This window comes from Schistocerca piceifrons, chromosome 5 (assembly GCF_021461385.2).
Source record: "Schistocerca piceifrons isolate TAMUIC-IGC-003096 chromosome 5, iqSchPice1.1, whole genome shotgun sequence".
NCBI classification, from domain to species: domain Eukaryota; kingdom Metazoa; phylum Arthropoda; class Insecta; order Orthoptera; family Acrididae; genus Schistocerca; species Schistocerca piceifrons.
Window position 1 is genome coordinate 142,041,992 of NC_060142.1, and position 18,003 is coordinate 142,059,994.

The 18,003-nt window shown below is 46.2% G+C and overlaps 1 non-coding gene across 1 annotated transcript; it reads right to left on the bottom strand.

Annotated features, from left to right (window-relative positions):
* Positions 1 to 16,159: 16,159 nt before the first annotated feature.
* Trnas-cga lies at positions 16,160 to 16,234 on the bottom strand. Its single transcript has one exon. It is a non-coding gene; the product is annotated as a tRNA-Ser (tRNA).
* Between the last annotated feature and the right edge of the window lie 1,769 nt (positions 16,235 to 18,003).

An 18,003-nucleotide genomic window follows, 5' to 3' on the forward strand; every position in this document is an offset into this window, starting at 1 on the left:
GCGAAAAAAACGTTACAGGACACGTGTATCTGGACATGCTGTAAAATTGGCTCATGCCACAACTGGAGACCGACAGCGCCGACTTCATCTTTCAACAGGATGGTGCTCCACCGCACTTCCATCATGATGTTCGGCATTTCTTAAACAGGAGATTGGAAAACCGATGGATCGATCGTGGTGGAGATCATGATCAACAATTCATATCATGGCCTCCACGCTCTCCCGACTTAACCCCATGCGATTTCTTTCTGTGGGGTTATGTGAAAGATTCAGTGTTTAAACCTCCTCTACCAAGAAACGTGCCAGAACTGCGAGCTCGCATCAACGATGCTTTCGAACTCATTGATGGGGACATGCTGCGCCGAGTGTGTTAGGAACTTGATTATCGGCTGGATGTCTGCCGAATCACTAATGGGGCACATATCGAACATTTGTGAATGCCTAAAAAAAACTTTTTGAGTTTTTGTATGTGTGTGCAAGGCATTGTGAAAATATCTCAAATAATAAAGTTATTGTAGAGCTGTGAAATCGCTTCAATCATTTGTAATAACCCTGTATACACCCTCCACGCATAGAGCCACTCAAATGAAACCTGTTGCCAACGCGAGTTGTGCGGTTGGTCGCGTATAGCCATCTGACAGCCGACCCCCACCACTTCACCCTCCCCCCACCATTATTTTAACTTAAAAATTTCGCTGCGTGTTGCGTTGTCGTGCCATCTGCCTGTCCTTACGTTCGTCAGCTGCCTGTGCGCTGGAAATATACTAGCACAATAGCGAAATAGTTGCACAAAAGTGAAATGGCAAACAAGACAGATTCCAAGTGTGATCACCTTAAAATGAAATAACTATTGGAACAATACAGAGACAGCAGATGCCTTTGGGGTATTAATTGTGAGGAGTACAGTAACAGGGAAGCAAGAAATGGTGGTGGTGGTGGTTAGTGTTTAACGTCCCGTCGACGACGAGGTCATTAGAGACGGAGCTCATGCTCGGGTTAGGGAAGGATTGGGAAGGAAATCGGCCGTGCCCTTTCAAAGGAACCATCCCGGCATTTGCCTGAAGCGATTTAGGGAAATCACGGAAAACCTAAATCAGGATGGAGCAAGAAATGCAACATTGACTTGCTTGTTACATATTTTTATACAGATCAATCCAGACGCCACACCTATCATTCTTTAGGCGTCTGTAAATCACTTTGTGGGTTTGAGGAATTAATTTCTGTAATAATTATGGAGATACAACAGCACTAAATTTCAGATCCTCGTAATTTCTGCCGTTGGTTGGGAATCTTAATGTGCCTAAAAGCTGTTCCTTACAGCAGACAGCCTCTCTAATGACAGTATTCTGTTTTGTTAAGTATGGTTTCATTATATCCAGCAGTTCCCAAAAGCGCGCTTCGTAATGATCACACGCACGGCACAGCGGACACACCAGGAACCGCGGTGTTGGCCGTCGAATGGCGCTAGCTGCGCAGCATTTGTGCACCGCCGCCGTCAGTGTCAGCCAGTTTGCCGTGGCATACGGAGCTCCATCGCAGTCTTTAACACTGGTAGCATGCCGCGACAGCGTGGACGTGAACCGTATGTGCAGTTGACGGACTTTGAGCGAGGGCGTGTAGTGGGCATGCGGGAGCCCGGGTGGACGTACCGCCGAATTGCTCAACACGTGGGGCGTGAGGTCTCCACAGTACATCGATGTTGTCGCCAGTGGTCGGCGGAAGGTGCACGTGCCCGTCGACCTGGGACCGGACCGCAGTGACGCACGGATGCACGCCAAGACCGTAAGATCCTACGCAGTGCCGTAGGGGACCGCACCGCCACTTCCCAGCAAATTAGGGACACTGTTGCTCCTGGGGTATCGGCGAGGACCATTCGCAACCGTCTCCATGAAGCTGGGCTACGGTCCCGCACACCGTTAGGCCGTCTTCCGCTCACGCCCCAACATCGTGCAGCCCGCCTCCAGTGGTGTCGCGACAGGCGTGAATGGAGGGACGAATGGAGACGTGTCGTCTTCAGCGATGAGAGTCGCTTCTGCCTTGGTGCCAATGATGGTCGTATGCGTGTTTGGCGCCGTGCAGGTGAGCGCCACAATCAGGACTGCATACGACCGAGGCACACAGGGCCAACAGCCGGCATCATGGTGTGGGGAGCGATCTCCTACACTGGCCGTACACCACTGGTGATCGTCGAGGGGACACTGAATAGTGCACGGTACATCCAAACCGTCATCGAACCCATCGTTCTACCATTCCTAGACCGGCAAGGGAACTTGCTGTTCCAACAGGACAATGCACGTCCGCATGTATCCCGTGCCACCCAACGTGCTCTAGAAGGTGTAAGTCAACTACCCTGGCCAGCAAGATCTCCGGATCTGTCCCCCATTGAGCATGTTTGGGACTGGATGAAGCGTCGTCTGACGCGGTCTGCACGTCCAGCACGAACGCTGGTCCAACTGAGGCGCCAGGTGGAAATGGCATGGCAAGCCGTTCCACAGGACTACATCCAGCATCTCTACGATCGTCTCCATGGGAGAATAGCAGCCTGCATTGCTGCGAAAGGTGGATATACACTGTACTAGTGCCGACATTGTGCATGCTCTGTTGCCTGTGTCTATGTGCCTGTGGTTCTGTCAGTGTGATCATGTGATGTATCTGACCCCAGGAATGTGTCAATAAAGTTTCCCCTTCCTGGGACAATGAATTCACGGTGTTCTTATTTCAATTTCCAGGAGTGTAGCTTGCAACGGGTTACCAACCACTTGTTAGCATCTCGACGTCCGCATTACCAAGCGATCTGAGTTCCGTTGTATCCTCGTACACAGCTCTGTACTGGTTTAATTTGAAGATGAACGCAGCCGTTTGTGAACATTACCTTTACACGGGAAGTGGATCAATATTATCTTTCCACGGGAAGTGGAAAACATCCCGTTTTACACTACACGCACCCAGGCTTCTGCAGGGAGGACTTGACAGAGATAGTGTGGCTTGAAGTGAGGAAAAAAATCGTATGACATGTAGTTAGTGTTCTGCACAACTTTTACCAGTACGCTAACGACAGCAAATGTGCAAAAAAAGTGTGTACCTTACCGGGAGTATTCTTTTGTGTGACTAAAAGCCAGTATCGTTCTGCAAAACGACATTGTCAAGTGAAAATGGACAATGAAAACGGGGAGAAAACGACAGAAAAGCCACAAATCTCTGATACGTTAAACACAGTGGTGTTCTCATTCAAATGATTTAACGAGCACAAAACACCAACACGACATTGCTGTATTCATAAATCTCATAACATTCGGGTTTTCAAAGGAAAGAAACGATGTGCTGTGGCAGAAGAAATCAACAGCGCCAAATCACTGTAGCACTAGTTTAGCCGTTCTATGAAAAGCTGTGAACTTGGAATATATCGGTTGCACCACCTTGCTTTCTACAACAGGCTGCAGTTTATGTATCTTTGAATGTACGGATGAATGCAGATTTTTCGTATTCTCATTCGTGTGTGTTAATAATAGAGAACCGCATCCTCCCCTGAGCGTGAATCTGTACTCGAAATGCTGTGAGTAACCAAAAGATGCTCGGAAGTGACAAGCACTCCTCCAGGCTTGCGCACGCCAACTGCAGTTTCTCATTTCCGAGTTGCCCCGTGCGCGGAACTACGTTGCCATCTAGTCGACAACCAGTTTCCGATTTAGATCGCCTGCCCGTTGCGTTACTTTTCAGTCTCTCAGTGGAAGTACAGCCAGGCGCAATATCCATCAGCAAGGTGGGGATAGCTAGCTAGTTTAGGCAGTCTGCACAACTTCGCTGATCTTCTGGCTCAAATAAAATGTAAATGTACACTTAGGAAAACATTACTGACAAAATCATGCCTCACACGAACAGCTCATTCACGACTTTGTACTGCCTCAAATATTCGCTTCAGACCATCGGATCCTTATTTCAAAATACTTTGCTGAGATTCTTCTTCCGTGGATAATTTTCGACCCTGCACAGCTGTAACGCCACTTGAAACTCGGTGTGTATTGTCGTCTCTCAGGTTTCTGTCCAACCACACCCTTGTCCATTCACAGCTACTGTGTCGTTACTAATGGCCTAGTCTTGGAGGCGTATTGAGGAGTATGTTTACTTTAGGCTGTCGGATCCCTGTTTCAAAACACTGTGTTTAAACTCGCCCTTTTTGACCCTGCACTACTACATCTCCAGATGAAACAATCTGCATTATAGTCTGTCCGGATTCACTTTAATAACATGTCTCAGTCGGTAACCATTCGGCGCACTTGACGCGACAGGACAAGAAACACATGAACAGTACCTAAGTTACGTGTTTGCTTACATTAGGCAAACGTTTGTGAGGCGGGGGGGCCGTAGTTTTTGGCGTTCTTACCGCGTTACTATCTGATCGCGTTTCACACACACCTTCTTCCAAGGCTTTTCCAGTGCCACAGAAAAAGGTATGTAATTCCATATGAAAAGTTAGGAATTATGTGGATGTCATATTTCGGCACTTATAAACGTTTCAAATTAATTGTATACATTAGAAAATTCGCTATAGCGAGAACCATACTTCGATATACACTCCAAGGCACAAAAAGAAACACACACCGTGAAAGGAATTATCCGAGTGGAACGGAAATTTCAGAAAAATTGAGTGATTTAGTCAAGAGAAAGAACTACACAAATTGAACAAGTCAATAACTTGTTCGCCCACCTCAATCACTTATGCAAGCAGTTATTCGGTTTGACATTGATTGGTAGAATTGTTGGATGTCCTCCCGAGGAATATCGTGCCAAATATTGTCCAATTGGCATGTTACGTCGACAAAAGCCCGAGCTGGTTGATGGGGGAGAAATCTGGTGACCTTCCTGGCCAAGGTAGAGTTGACAAGCACGAAGACAAGCACCAGAGACTCTCACCGCGTGCGGCCGGGCGTTATCTTACTGAAATGTAAGCTTAGAATAGTTTGCCGTGGTAGGCAACACAACAGGGCGTAGAATATCGTCGACGTAACGCCGTGTTGTAATGGTGCCACAGATGGCAACCATATGGGTCCTGCTGTGAAAAGAAATGTCACTCCAGACCATCACTCCTGGCTGTAGGGTCGTATGCCGGGCGACAGTTTTCCATCCCACCGGTGTGCGGAGCGTCTCCAGACACCTATTCGCTGGTCATCTGACCTCGTCGCCGAAGACAGTGCTGCTCCAGTCCATGAGATTCCAGGCCGAAGACGTGTTTGCAGAATGCTCCTGATAGCGATGAGATACCAACCTGACCGCCACCTGTCATACGACCAGACAACCAGGTGTGATGGTCTGGGCTGCCATTTCTTTCCTCTTTGGGTGTCATCCACGGCAACCTTACAGTACAGCGGTACCCCGACGATATTCTACCCCTTTATGGCAAACCGTTCTAGGCTTACATTTTAACAAGATAATATCCGATCGCACAAGGCAAGAAGTTCTACTGCCTGTCTTCGTGTTTACCAAACCATACCTTGGCCAGCTGGGTCACCGGGTCTGTCCTCAATAGAGAAGGTGCGGAGGACCATGGGTAGGGCTCACAGTCAGCACGGTATTTTGACGCTCTAACGTGCCAATTGGACAGAGGTTGCCCTAGTACAACTCGAATAACTGCTTGCATAAGGACCAGAGGGGGACCGACGTGTTATTGACTTCCTAAGTAATAGAAGCCAGTACGTTGTCCTCGATGGTGAGTGTTCATCGGAGATGAGGGTATCATCTGGAGTGCCCCAGGGAAGTGTGGTAGGTCCGCTGTTGTTTTCTGTCTACATAAATGATCTTTTGGATAGGGTGGATAGCAATGTGCGGCTGTTTACTGATGGTGCTGTGGTGTACAGGAAGGTGTCGTCGTTGAGTGACTGTAGGAGGGTACAAGATGACTTGGACAGGATTTGTGATTGGTGTAAAGAATGGCAGCTAACTCTAAATATAGATAAATGTAAATTAATGCAGATGAATAGGAAAAAGAATCCTGTAATGTTTGAATACTCCATTAGTAGTGTAGCGCTTGACACAGTCACGTCGATTAAATATTTGGGCGTAACATTGCAGAGCGATATGAAGTGGGACAAGCATGTAATGGCAGTTGTGGGGAAGGCGGATTGTCGTCTTCGGTTCATGGGTAGAATTTTGGGAAGATGTGGTTCATCTGTAAAGGAGACCGCTTATAAAACACTAATACGACCTATTCTTGAGTACTGCTCGAGCGTTTGGGATCCCTATCAGGTCGGATTGAGGGAGGACATAGAAGCAACTCAGAGGCGGGCTGCTAGATTTGTTACTGGTAGGTTTGATCATTACGCGAGTGTTACGGGAATGCTTCAGGAACTCGGGTGGTAGTCAGCATTTGAGGCTGGCTGCAGTACAATTTTACTCCCGCCAACTTATACTTCGCGGAAAGACCACAAAGAAAAGATAAGAGAGATTAGGGCTCGTACAGAGGCATATAGGCAGTCATTTTTCCCTAGTTCTCTTTGAGAGTGGAACAGGGAGAGAAGATGCTAGTTGTGGTACGAGGTACCCACCGCCACGCACCGTATGGTGGATTGCGGAGTGTGTATGTAGATGTAGATGTAGATGCTCGACTCGTGAAATTCTCTCTTAATTAAATCATTCAATATTTCTTAAATTTGAATCATACATATTACATCAAATCTACCGATTTTCGTCCCACTCTGTTAATTCCTTCGTAGTGCGTCGTGATACTTCTTTTGTATTCTTTTGTATTACAGAGTATTCAAGATGCATTTGGGGCGGCCTGATATAGCTGCCACACCAGATAATAAATATTTCCTCACCTAAAGTGACAGTTAACGGCTCTGGCGTGACAACACCACAAGGGGGAAGGAAAATTAGAGGAGTTATATAAAACTGTAATCTGAATAGCCTTGTGTAGATTCGAAAGCCGAACCTACAGAATAGCAATTGCTGAACTACCGTACTACACAAACTCAATTGTTACTTCATTCGCTATGCGAACCACACTTACCCACCATATCTTAGATACCATAAAGGAGGAAGTGGGATGGAATCATGGTTGGTAGTCACAATTTATAATTAAGACTGTTTACTGAACATCATGTCTTTTAAGGAATTTGACAATTACAAATTGCGGACGAGTCACTAGATAAAGCTTTGCAAATACAATTAAAAACCCAACGTAGTCAGTACTCAAATAATGTTCCAGGCATTTATAGAAACCTTAATCATTGCAGTTATCAATTACTTCACATAGCCACATCATCACACTCCTTGAAACCAGTTACTACATTTAGATGGCCACACTTAACATTCTTCACTAAAATACCCTTGTAAAATTACTATTTCAGTCCGATAAAGAAGCACTTGTTAAAAGGTCAATTAAAAACTTAACGTTGCCAGGCACTAATACCCCTCACTTTATTTTCCCCTATTAAGAAAACAGAATTACTGATAAACTTCACAAATTCAAACGCCCGTATAGGATTTCCCTCGAGGTACCTATAATGAAAACAGTTACCAATAAAGGATGACTTAATGACACTTCAACACTAGTGCCAAGCTACGATCCAATTACATAACATGATAGAACCACTTACATAAAAAACTACAGTAGAAACACTGATCTTTAAAAATAAATGTTCACATGCTCAGACGTATTAATAAAAGATTACTAGAAAGAGCTGCACAAGGAACTCACTAGATGCTATGCAATTTAAAGTATAGCCAGTTGCCAGTCGCTAATATTTAAGGAAACAGGTTCATATAAGAACAGATTACATACAATATGTATTTATATATATACCAGCTTAACCCGCCTTGGCGGAAGGAAGATAAATACTAAACTTTGGAAGGTGGTAGGTGAACAACTCCCAGTAAGGGCCAGGTTCTTAAACACTGCCAGGACTAGACCTCGGATGACATTTTACTCCCCACTAAGGCGCCGGCACAATCAAAGGTTTTTGCGCGAATCACAAAGACATTCCAATAACGCTGAAACATAGAAACACTTGGCACAACCTTTGACTCGATATATGGGCAAGCATGTTAAGGAACACGTTACACTGCTGACAGTTTCGAAACTTTGACCTTAAGCATTTTACACATGGACAACTGTATTAATAGAGTGCAGGCTTTGAAAGGGGGCTCTGAGCACTATGGGACTTAACTTCTGAGGTCATCAGTCCCCTAGAACTTAGAACTACTTAAACCTAACTAACCTAAAGACATCACACACACCCATGCCCGAGGCAGGTTTCGAACCTGCGACCGCAGCGGTCGTGCGGCTCCAGACTGTAGCGCCTAGAACCGCTCGGCCACTCCAGCCGGCGCAGGCTTTGAAAACGCCAACATAAAATCATTTGATTACAAGAAACACAGAGCGCTAGTAAAACTTCTGAGAAAACTTTCAAATAACGGCCACCATTTAACTAGGCCAACTGAACTCTTCCACACCATCTTAAAGTTCGACTATGAAAGTCTCACCATAATAATAAAATTTAAATGCCTCTGAGTGCGTCGGTCACAAAACACAATTACGACCACTTACTTAAGCTTCACCGCGCCCCTTCAAATTTTGATCCCAGCGAAGTCACAGAACTTGTATCTCCAAACTGCCCATGTCGCAAAAACGCCCGACCAATTTCACACCACAACATATGATGGCTTCACGCTCGTTCGGCAGCCCCTGACACTCGTCTTCCAGCAAATGTCACGAGATCTCCAGGGTTACCCGTCGAAGGCTCGCTACCAAATCCCTTCGCCCACCAACCCGGAAGATAAAACACGTGAAAAGCAAAGATAGCTTAGCTCAACAACAATCGATCTCAACGATACTGAAACAAAATAACACTAGCGCCAGCTCGCCACGGCTCAACGGTCAAACGGAGAAACGGAACTTATCTAGTTACTGAACGCCAAGGCGTTGCCCTGTTAGTTATAATGCCGATATTTAGGTCATTTTACAGTACCAGTTACTCTCCTCATGAATCATTTATGAGGCACACAGAAACAAATTACTTTCTCGAAAGTTAGCCGCAACCCGCGGCAAGAAAGTCCTCTGTCGCCTCGCTGACGAAGTTTGCCGCACGAATTTTTTGCTCAACTCCGAAAGCTCTCTTTTATTTTGTACCTGAATTTGATCATCATATAATATTTTGAACACAGTCACACAAAAGCAAAGCGGTGGTATTCTATAGCATAGTACGGAGAAGCTAGTTAGCTGAACTACACTACTGGCCATTAAAATTGCTACACCATGAACTACACTACCGGCCATTAAAATTGCTACACCACAATGATGACGTGCTACAGACGCGAACTTTAACCGACAGGAAGAAGATGCTGTGATATGGAAATGATTAGCTTTTCACAGCATTCACACAAGTTTGGCGCCGGTGGCGACACCTACAACGTGCTGACATGAGGAAAGTTTCCAACCAACTTCTAATACACAAACAGAAGTTGACCGGCGTTGCCTGGTGAAACGTTGTTGTGATGCCTCGTGTAAGGAGGAGCAATGCGTACCATAACGTTTCCGACTTTGATAAAGGTCGGATTGTAGGCTATCGGGATTGCGGTTTATCCTGTCGCGACATTGCTGCTCGCGTTGGCCGAGATCCAATGACTGTTAGCATAATACGGAATCGGTAAGTTCAGGAGGGTAACACGGAACGCCGTGCTGGATCCCAACGGCCTCGTATCACTAGCAGTCGAGATGACAGGCATCTTATCCGCATGGCTGCAACGGATCGTGCTGCCGCGTCTCGATCCCTGAGTCAATAGATGGGGGCGTTTGCAAGACAACAACCATCTGCACAAACAGTTCGACGACATTTGCAGCAGGATGGACTATCAGCTCGGAGACCATAGCTGCGGATACCCTTGACGCTGCATCACAGACAGGAGCGCCTGCGATGGTGTACTCAACGACGAACCTGGTTGCACGAATGGCAAAACGTCATTTTTTCGGATGAATCCAGGTTCTGTTTACAGCATCATGATGGTCGCATCCGTGTTAAGCGACATCGCGGTTACCGCACATTGGAAGCGTGTATTCGTCATCGCCATACTGGCGTATCACCCGGCGTGATGGTATGGGGTGCCATTGGTTACACGTCTCGTTCACCTCTTGTTCGCACTGACTGCACTTTGAACACTGGACATTACATTTCAGATGTTTTACGACCCCTGGCTTTGCCATTTATTCGATCCACGAGAAACCCAACATTTCAGTAGGTTATGCACGACCGCATGTTGTAGGTCCTGAACGGGCCTTTCTGGATACAGAAAACGTTCGACTGCTGCCCTGCCCAGCACATTATCCAGATCTCTCACGATTTGAAAACGTCAGGTCAATGGTGGCCGAGCAACTGGCTCGTCACAATACGCCAGTCACTACTCTTGATGAACTGTGGTATCGTGTTGAAGCTGCATGGGCAGCTATACCTGTACTCGCCATCCAAGCTCTGTTTGACTCAATGCCCAGACGTAGAAGGCCGTTATTACGGCCAGAGGTGGTTGTTCTGGGTACTGATTTCTCAGGATCGATGCACCCAAATTGCGTGAAAATGTAATCACATGTCAGTTCTAGTATAATATATTTGTCCAATGAATACCCGTTTATCATCTGCATTTCTTCTTGGTGTAGCAATTTTAATGGCCAGTAGTGTTTTTTTCACAGGGAGATACCGGAACGGCAGCTTATAACTGCTCTACAGTTAAAGCAATTTATGCTGTTTTACAGATATTCAGTTGACAATTGGTCACTTTGTTGTGGACTTCTGACTGACGGTTCCTCATACTCGTATCGCCAAAAACAGTGCTTGCTTCCGTCTCAGAAAGACAGCACAGAAGCGTGGAAACCTCTAGAATTGATTCCAAGCTAGCTGCACAGAGTCAAAGGTTGAATAAATGTGGCCTTGATCCCGTCCTCCCTTCTTTTATTCGGCTTGGTACTTTCGCAGCGATCACTAGCAAATTTATTTTACACATTCTAAGATCTATTTTGCCTCCAATTTTATTCCCTTTAGAGCTTCTCCCAGCAGATGGGAGCATCATCAAGTGTCTCTTCTTTGAGACACTGCTTCATCCTAGTTCGTTTTTTAAATAATACGAGGGTTGAAACTTAAATAGTGACAACTATTTATTCACAACCTATACAAAAGAGTTACATATCTGCACCTGTTACTGTCCTTTAAAGTAGTCACCAGCGTTGTGTATAACCCGTTACCAGTTATGTGGATGGCGTAGTATACCGTTAGCAGCGCCTGTTCTGTTGATGGTGCGAATGGAGCGGTCTACTGCCTGTCGAATCTCTGGAACAGTTCTGAAGCGAATGCCACGAAGTGGTTCCTTCATCTTCGGAATCAAATCAAAGTCACAAAGACTGAAGTCCGGGGAGTATGGTGAATGGTACAGTGCTCCCCAGTCCCTTCGACCGCACAGAGCAGCCACAGATTGAGCTGTATGCGCCCGCGCATTGTCGTGCAACATGATGAGTGGGTTGCGCAGAAAGTGTTGCCGCTTCTTTCACAAAGCTGGTCGAGTTGATGCTCAGGAAGCGAACAGTAATACTGTGCACTGACGGTCTGCCGTGGAGGAACGTAATGCGTTAGGATAGCACCATCACAGTCCTACACGAGAATCACAATCAGTTTAGATCGCTCCATTTGCACCATCAACAGAACAGGCTTTACTAAAGGTATACTACGCCTTCCACATCGCTGGCAACGGGTTCTACACAACGCTGGTGACCACTTTGAAGGACATTAACATATGCAAACATGTAACTCGTTTGTATCGGTTGTGTTTAAATAGTTGCCACTATTTAAATTCCAACCCTCCTATGTACCAACTTTCTTCATCTTCGGTTTTCTACTGCCCACTTTTCACTTTCGGACAACACTGTGATCCAGACATACACCTTCGGCTACTACTTCCCCGTAACTGTGCTAATGTATTTTGATACCAGTGCGACTGTTGTTGAAGCAAGCCTGCACTAGCATTTGAGGACCATTCTTTGGTGGTTGAAGGTGATTCACGAAGATATGAAAACATTTTAATATGTTATTCTAAAAGTGAAACTAAAGAAAGAAGTTCATATAAACATAGGTCCGCAAATGTGTAGTTACGGAGTTACGGCTAATAAAAGATTTTGCCTCACATTTAGCACCTTTGTTAATATGGAGTCATCGCAAAACTGTACGAGATTAAAGTAAAGCACGATTTCCATTTTTTTTTTTTTTTTTTTTTTTTGTTATTTTCTGTTGAATCTATAAAATATGATGGCGCGCCTCCACATTTAACCAACGCCGTTACTACACATTTAAATGAACATTTTCCCCAGAAGTGGATCGGTCGTGGTGCTACACGTCTGTGGCCACCCAGATCGCCCGATTTAACACCAATGGATTTTTGTTTATGGGGACAGATGAAAGACATGTTTATGAGGACAAAATCAATACACGTGAGGCATTACTTGCTCGCATTATGCAAGTTTGGTGCGTGATCTCTTCTGTAGTAAGAATCTGTTCTTATGATTTATATCAATTAAATATTTTTAACTACTTCGTAGTAACAGGTGAAGAAAACGTCGTCGGAGTCTCTAAACGAGTGTGAGAGCTAGAAAAGTTCCGTGTTCACACTATTATAATACCTTGATTTACATCTCTCTGTTGTAGTTACTGAAACTGTGTTTCTGAAATTTTCTGCAAAATATTTTGTCAACAATGTCACGTCATGAAACAAGTTGCCGGCCGAAGTGGCCGTGCGGTTAAAGGCGCTGCAGTCTGGAACCGCAAGACCGCTACGGTCGCTGGTTCGAATCCTGCCTCGGGCATGGATGTTTGTGATGTCCTTAGGTTAGTTAGGTTTAACTAGTTCTAAGTTCTAGGGGACTAATGACCTTAGCAGTTGAGTCCCATAGTGCTCAGAGCCATTTTTTGAAACAAGTTGTAGCCAAATCTTGTATACTGTTGAATATTATTCATTTAATTCGTTTATTAAACAGCAATTAATCCACCGTAATTTTAAATCATATGAAAGGGCTATACTTCTCAATGTAATAGATATATTTTTAAGAGAAACTTCGATAGTACCATCAGTTTTATACTAAGTATGACGTATGTGATACTCGTACAGAAGTCAGGCTATGAAACGAATATTCAAATGGGTGTAGTGCCCTAGAAAAACATTCATATCGCTTTCTAAGAGCTCTCGATAATTACATACACTGATGAGCCAAAACATTATGACCACCTTCTTAATAACTGTTTGTCGGTCTTTGGAACGAAATACATCACTGGGTCTTGTGGTAGATTTGCGATGGTAGGTGCCACTAGATTCTACCCTCAGATCATTTAATTCGCGTAAATAAAGGGCTGCTGATTTTCGTGCGAGGTGACGTTGATCTATAGCGACCCAGATGGGTTTCATAGGGTTTACATCAGGCGAATTTGGTGGCAGCGACATCAACATGAGTTCACTATAATGCTCCTCAACCCACTGTAGCATGGTTCTGGCTCCGAGACGAGTACAATTATACTGCTGACAAATGACATCGCTGTCAGGGAGGGCTCCAAGCTTCAATGGATGCAGGTGGTTCAAATTTGTCAGCATGTCTTCGATTGCTACCACAGGTCCCATGCAAGCGCAAGAGAACGTCTCCCATAGCCTAATACTGCTCCCACAAGCCTGTGTCTGTGACACGCTGCACGTTTCGAGCCGCCGTTCACCTCGATGACTGCGTTTGTGGAGACGACCATCAACCTAGTGTAGCAAAGATGTTATTCATCCGAATAGCCGACACGTAGCCATTGATCTACGGTCGAGTCCCAATGGCCCGTTCCCACTGCAATCGTGTTTGACGATGTCGTTGGGTCAACATGTGAACACGTACAGGTGGTCTGTTGCGGACCTCCATGTTCAACAATGAACGACGAACGGTGTGCTCCGAAGCACTCTTGCATGCACCAGCATTGTGCTCTTTCGGCAGAGATGCCACAGATCACCATCTACCCTGCTTTACAGAGAAGACAAGCCTCCGAACCCCACATTCTATGAAGACTCGTGGACGCCCAACGATTTACCGTCTGGTTGTAGTTTTACTGTCCTTCCACCTCTTTCCGTAGATGCTCACGACAGTAGCACGTGAACATTCGACCATCGTCACCATTTTCGAGATATTCGTTCACAGGTGTAAATGATAATAATCTGCCCTTTGTCAAAGTCACTTATCTCAATGGATCTCCTCATTTGCAGCCTACATCTTCGCTAGGGTGATCCCCAGTCCGCTTATAGACTCTTTTTACCGCGTCATGTACCCGCAACGCCACGAGGCGTCTCCGTAAGCACAGTGGTCGTAATGTTTTGGCTTATCAGTCTAAGTGTCCTCTGTTACAAAAGAGTAATAATCCAGATGTAAGGCAAATAGCGGTACCAAGAAAACACGATGTACGTCTAGTTGTGCAGAAACTCAGGGAGATCGCCATGTCGTCATTTTCAATCCTTGCAAACGTCTACATACATTTCCTGTCACCAGCAAAATGTGCGTTCAAACTACTATAGAAACATTTCGTTACAAATGAGTTATTGTAATGATTTAAACAATAATCATCATTATTACCGCACACTTGTAACGCACAAACAGATTAAAATCGTAATGTTGATGCTGTCCCTTAAATTTTGACGAGACAGTAGTTATTATTGTGGATATCCGCAGCTATACCCGGAAAAGTCCGCGTCAGCGCCGGGATATATGCACAAAACCACAACTTCAGTGGGTATCCCGTGCTATAGCTGCCAATATCCACACACTCGCAGACCACTACCTACAGAGTACCCGACACCACTACCCCACTCTGGTGACGGAGTGTAAATACTAGCCGAGCGGTCTAAGGCGCTGCAGTCATGGACTGTGCGGCTTGTCCCGGCGGAGGTTCGAGTCCTCCCTCGGGCATGGGTGTGTGTCTTTGTCCCTATGATAATTTAGGTTTAGTAGTGTGTAAGCCTAGGAACCTTAGCAGTTAAGTCCCATAAGATGTCACACACATTTGAACATTTTGAGTGAAAACACTTAGAGAACAGCACAACGCAATGCATCGCCATTGCCCACAGAATACCGCCCAGGGTTTCTCATGTGAGAGGTGTTTATGTGGGAATGAAATGGTCTCTTTATTGCCTCTCACTAGTGAAAGATTGATGATCATGAAGTCCATTACTCCTAGAAATATGAAAGTGAGGATGAGGAAGTCCCATACTCATTGACAGAGCGTAGGGGACGATGCGGGAGACCCGCACCGCCTTACTAGGCAAGGTCCTAGCGAAGGTGGTTTTCCATTGCCTTCCTCCGACCGTAATGGGGATGAATGATGATGAACAAGACGACACAACGACACACAGTCATCTCGAGGTAGGAAAAAATCCCTGACCGCGCCGGGAATCGAACCCGGAACCCCGTGCTCGGGAAGCGAGAATGCTACCGCGAGACCACGAGCTGCGGACAAGATGAAAGTAGCTACACCGTTAAGCGAAAATCATATTCGACAAGTCCTTGATAGTTTTTTGGAGGTATGTGGCCCCACACACAGGTCTCGCAATCCCTTGCATAACAGGCCAGCTGTTTGCAGGCGAAGAGCTGGCGCCTGATAGCGTCCTAAATGGGTTCCATCGTCAGGCCAATTTGGAGATCAAGACATCAGCGTGAGTTCACTATCGCACTCACAAACGATTCTGACCTTGTGACAAGAATAGCAATCCTGCTGGAGGATGTCTTCAGGGATGACATCAAGCCCGGAGTGATACAGGTGATCCGCAATGATGTTCACATAACTCACAAATTGAAACTTCCTGGCAGATTAAAACTGTGTGCCCGACCGAGACTCGAACTCGGGACCTTTGCCTTTCGCGGGCAAGTGCTCTACCATTTGAGCTACCGAAGCACGACTCACGCCCGGTACTCACAGCTTTACTTCTGCCAGTACCTCGTCTCCTACATTCCAAACTTTACAGAAGCTCTCCTGCGAACCTTGCAGAACTAGCACTCCTGAAAGAAAGGATATTGCGGAGACATGGCTTAGCCACAGCCCGGGGGATGTTTCCAGAATGAGATTTTCACTCTGCAGCGGAGTGTGCGCTGGTATGAAACTTCCTGGCAGATTAAAAGTGTGTGCTCGACCGAGACTCGAACTCGGGACCTTTGCCTTTCGCGGGCAAGTGCTCTACCAACTGAGCTACCGAAGCACGACTCACGCCCGGTACTCACAGCTTTACTTCTGCCATTACCTCGTCTCCTACATTCCAAACTTTACAGAAGCTCTCCTGCGAACCTTGCAGAACTAGCACTTCTAAAAGAAAGGATATTGGGGAGACATGGGTTAGCCACAGCCTGGGGGATGTTTCCAGAATGACATTTTCACTCTGCAGCCGAGTGTGCACTGATATGAAACTTCCTGGCAGATTAACACTGTATGCCGGACCGAGACTCGAATTCTGGACCTTTGCCTTTCGTGGGCAAATGCTCTACCATCTGAGCTACCCAAGAACGACTCACGTCCCGTCCTCACAGCTTTACTCCTGCCAGTACCTCGTCTCCTATCTTCCAACCTTTACAGAAGCTCTCCTGCGAACCGGGCAGAAGTAAAGCTGTGAGGACGGGGCGTGAGTCGTGCTTGAGTAGCTCAGATGGTAGAGTACTTGCCCGCGAAAGACAAAGGTCCCGAATTCGAGTCTCGGTCGGGCACACAGTTTTAATCTGCCAGGAAGTTTCATATCAGCGCACACTCCGCTGCAGAGTGAAAATCTCATTCTGGAAACTCACAAATTGTCTCGGTACATTCGATTACTGCAAAGAGAGGTCCTATTTGTTATATCCTAGCCAGTAATGCCACCCGAGCCCGCTGCCAAAAGGTTGGCAGCATTAAAGTCCGGACGTCGTCCGCATAAGCAGCGCCAGCGAGACAGGAAATCGCCGCAAGTCTGCGCGCGCCACCGCTGGCTTCTGGCTTCTTAAGCGCTGGACTCGCGAGCGCTAGGACAGTTCTGTATTCGTCGCTCAGTTGTATACTCGCCACCGAATTGTGTACTTGCTAGTCAGTTGTGTGTTCATCGCAGCAGAGTTGTTGTTTGTCGTCAGCCGACGCTGACCTAGCCGCTCCGACTCGAACTAGACAGATTTCTGTAGACACGGAGTTCACTACTGTATTTCTGTATCTTCGTTAATAAAGATAAGTACCGACTTTTATTTAATCAGAGTGTTTGGGTTTTCATCTTTCTGTTCACTGTTCCAGCGGACCGGTCGGCCCGCTATTAAAAGTGTGGCGGTGACTTCGTAAGCCGGTTCTACAGCGAATTGTTTGTCGCTACGAACGCCGCCACAAAACTATTGAAGACAAGATGAAAGTCCCTGTCATAATGCAACCCCGACTGGCTTGCACTTGTGGTGTGATACATGCTTCGAGCAGCCATTCACCTGGATGGTAGCGTACCTGGACACGACCATCGACCTGGTGTAACAAGAAACGTGATTCATCCACCCAGGCGACACGTTTCAGTTTGATCCACGGTCCAAGCCCTATCACCTCTTGCCCACTCCAATCGTAATTGAGGAATTCATTGGGGCAATATGCTGCGTAGCCACACGTTGGAGAATGTGAGCTCAACTATGTGCTCAGGAACAGTTCTGGCTGCATCAGCATTTTACTCTGGCGTCAGATCTTCCACAGATTGCCACGTATCCTCCTATTCAGAGCGAGCCAGCCTCTAACCTCCATGTTGCAGTTGGACTTGGACGTGCAATATCTTGTCACTGAGTCGTGGTTTCCCCGACCTTCAACCGCTTTCCATAGATGCTCACAACAGAAGCAAGTGTACAGTCGGACAGCTTCGCCCTTTCCTAGGTGCTCGTTCCCAGGTGATACGCGTCCGCTGTCAAAGTCGCTTATGCCAGTGGATTTCCCCATTTCCGGCCTTTATCCTTGCCAGAACGATTCCCGCGCGTCTATAGATTTTATA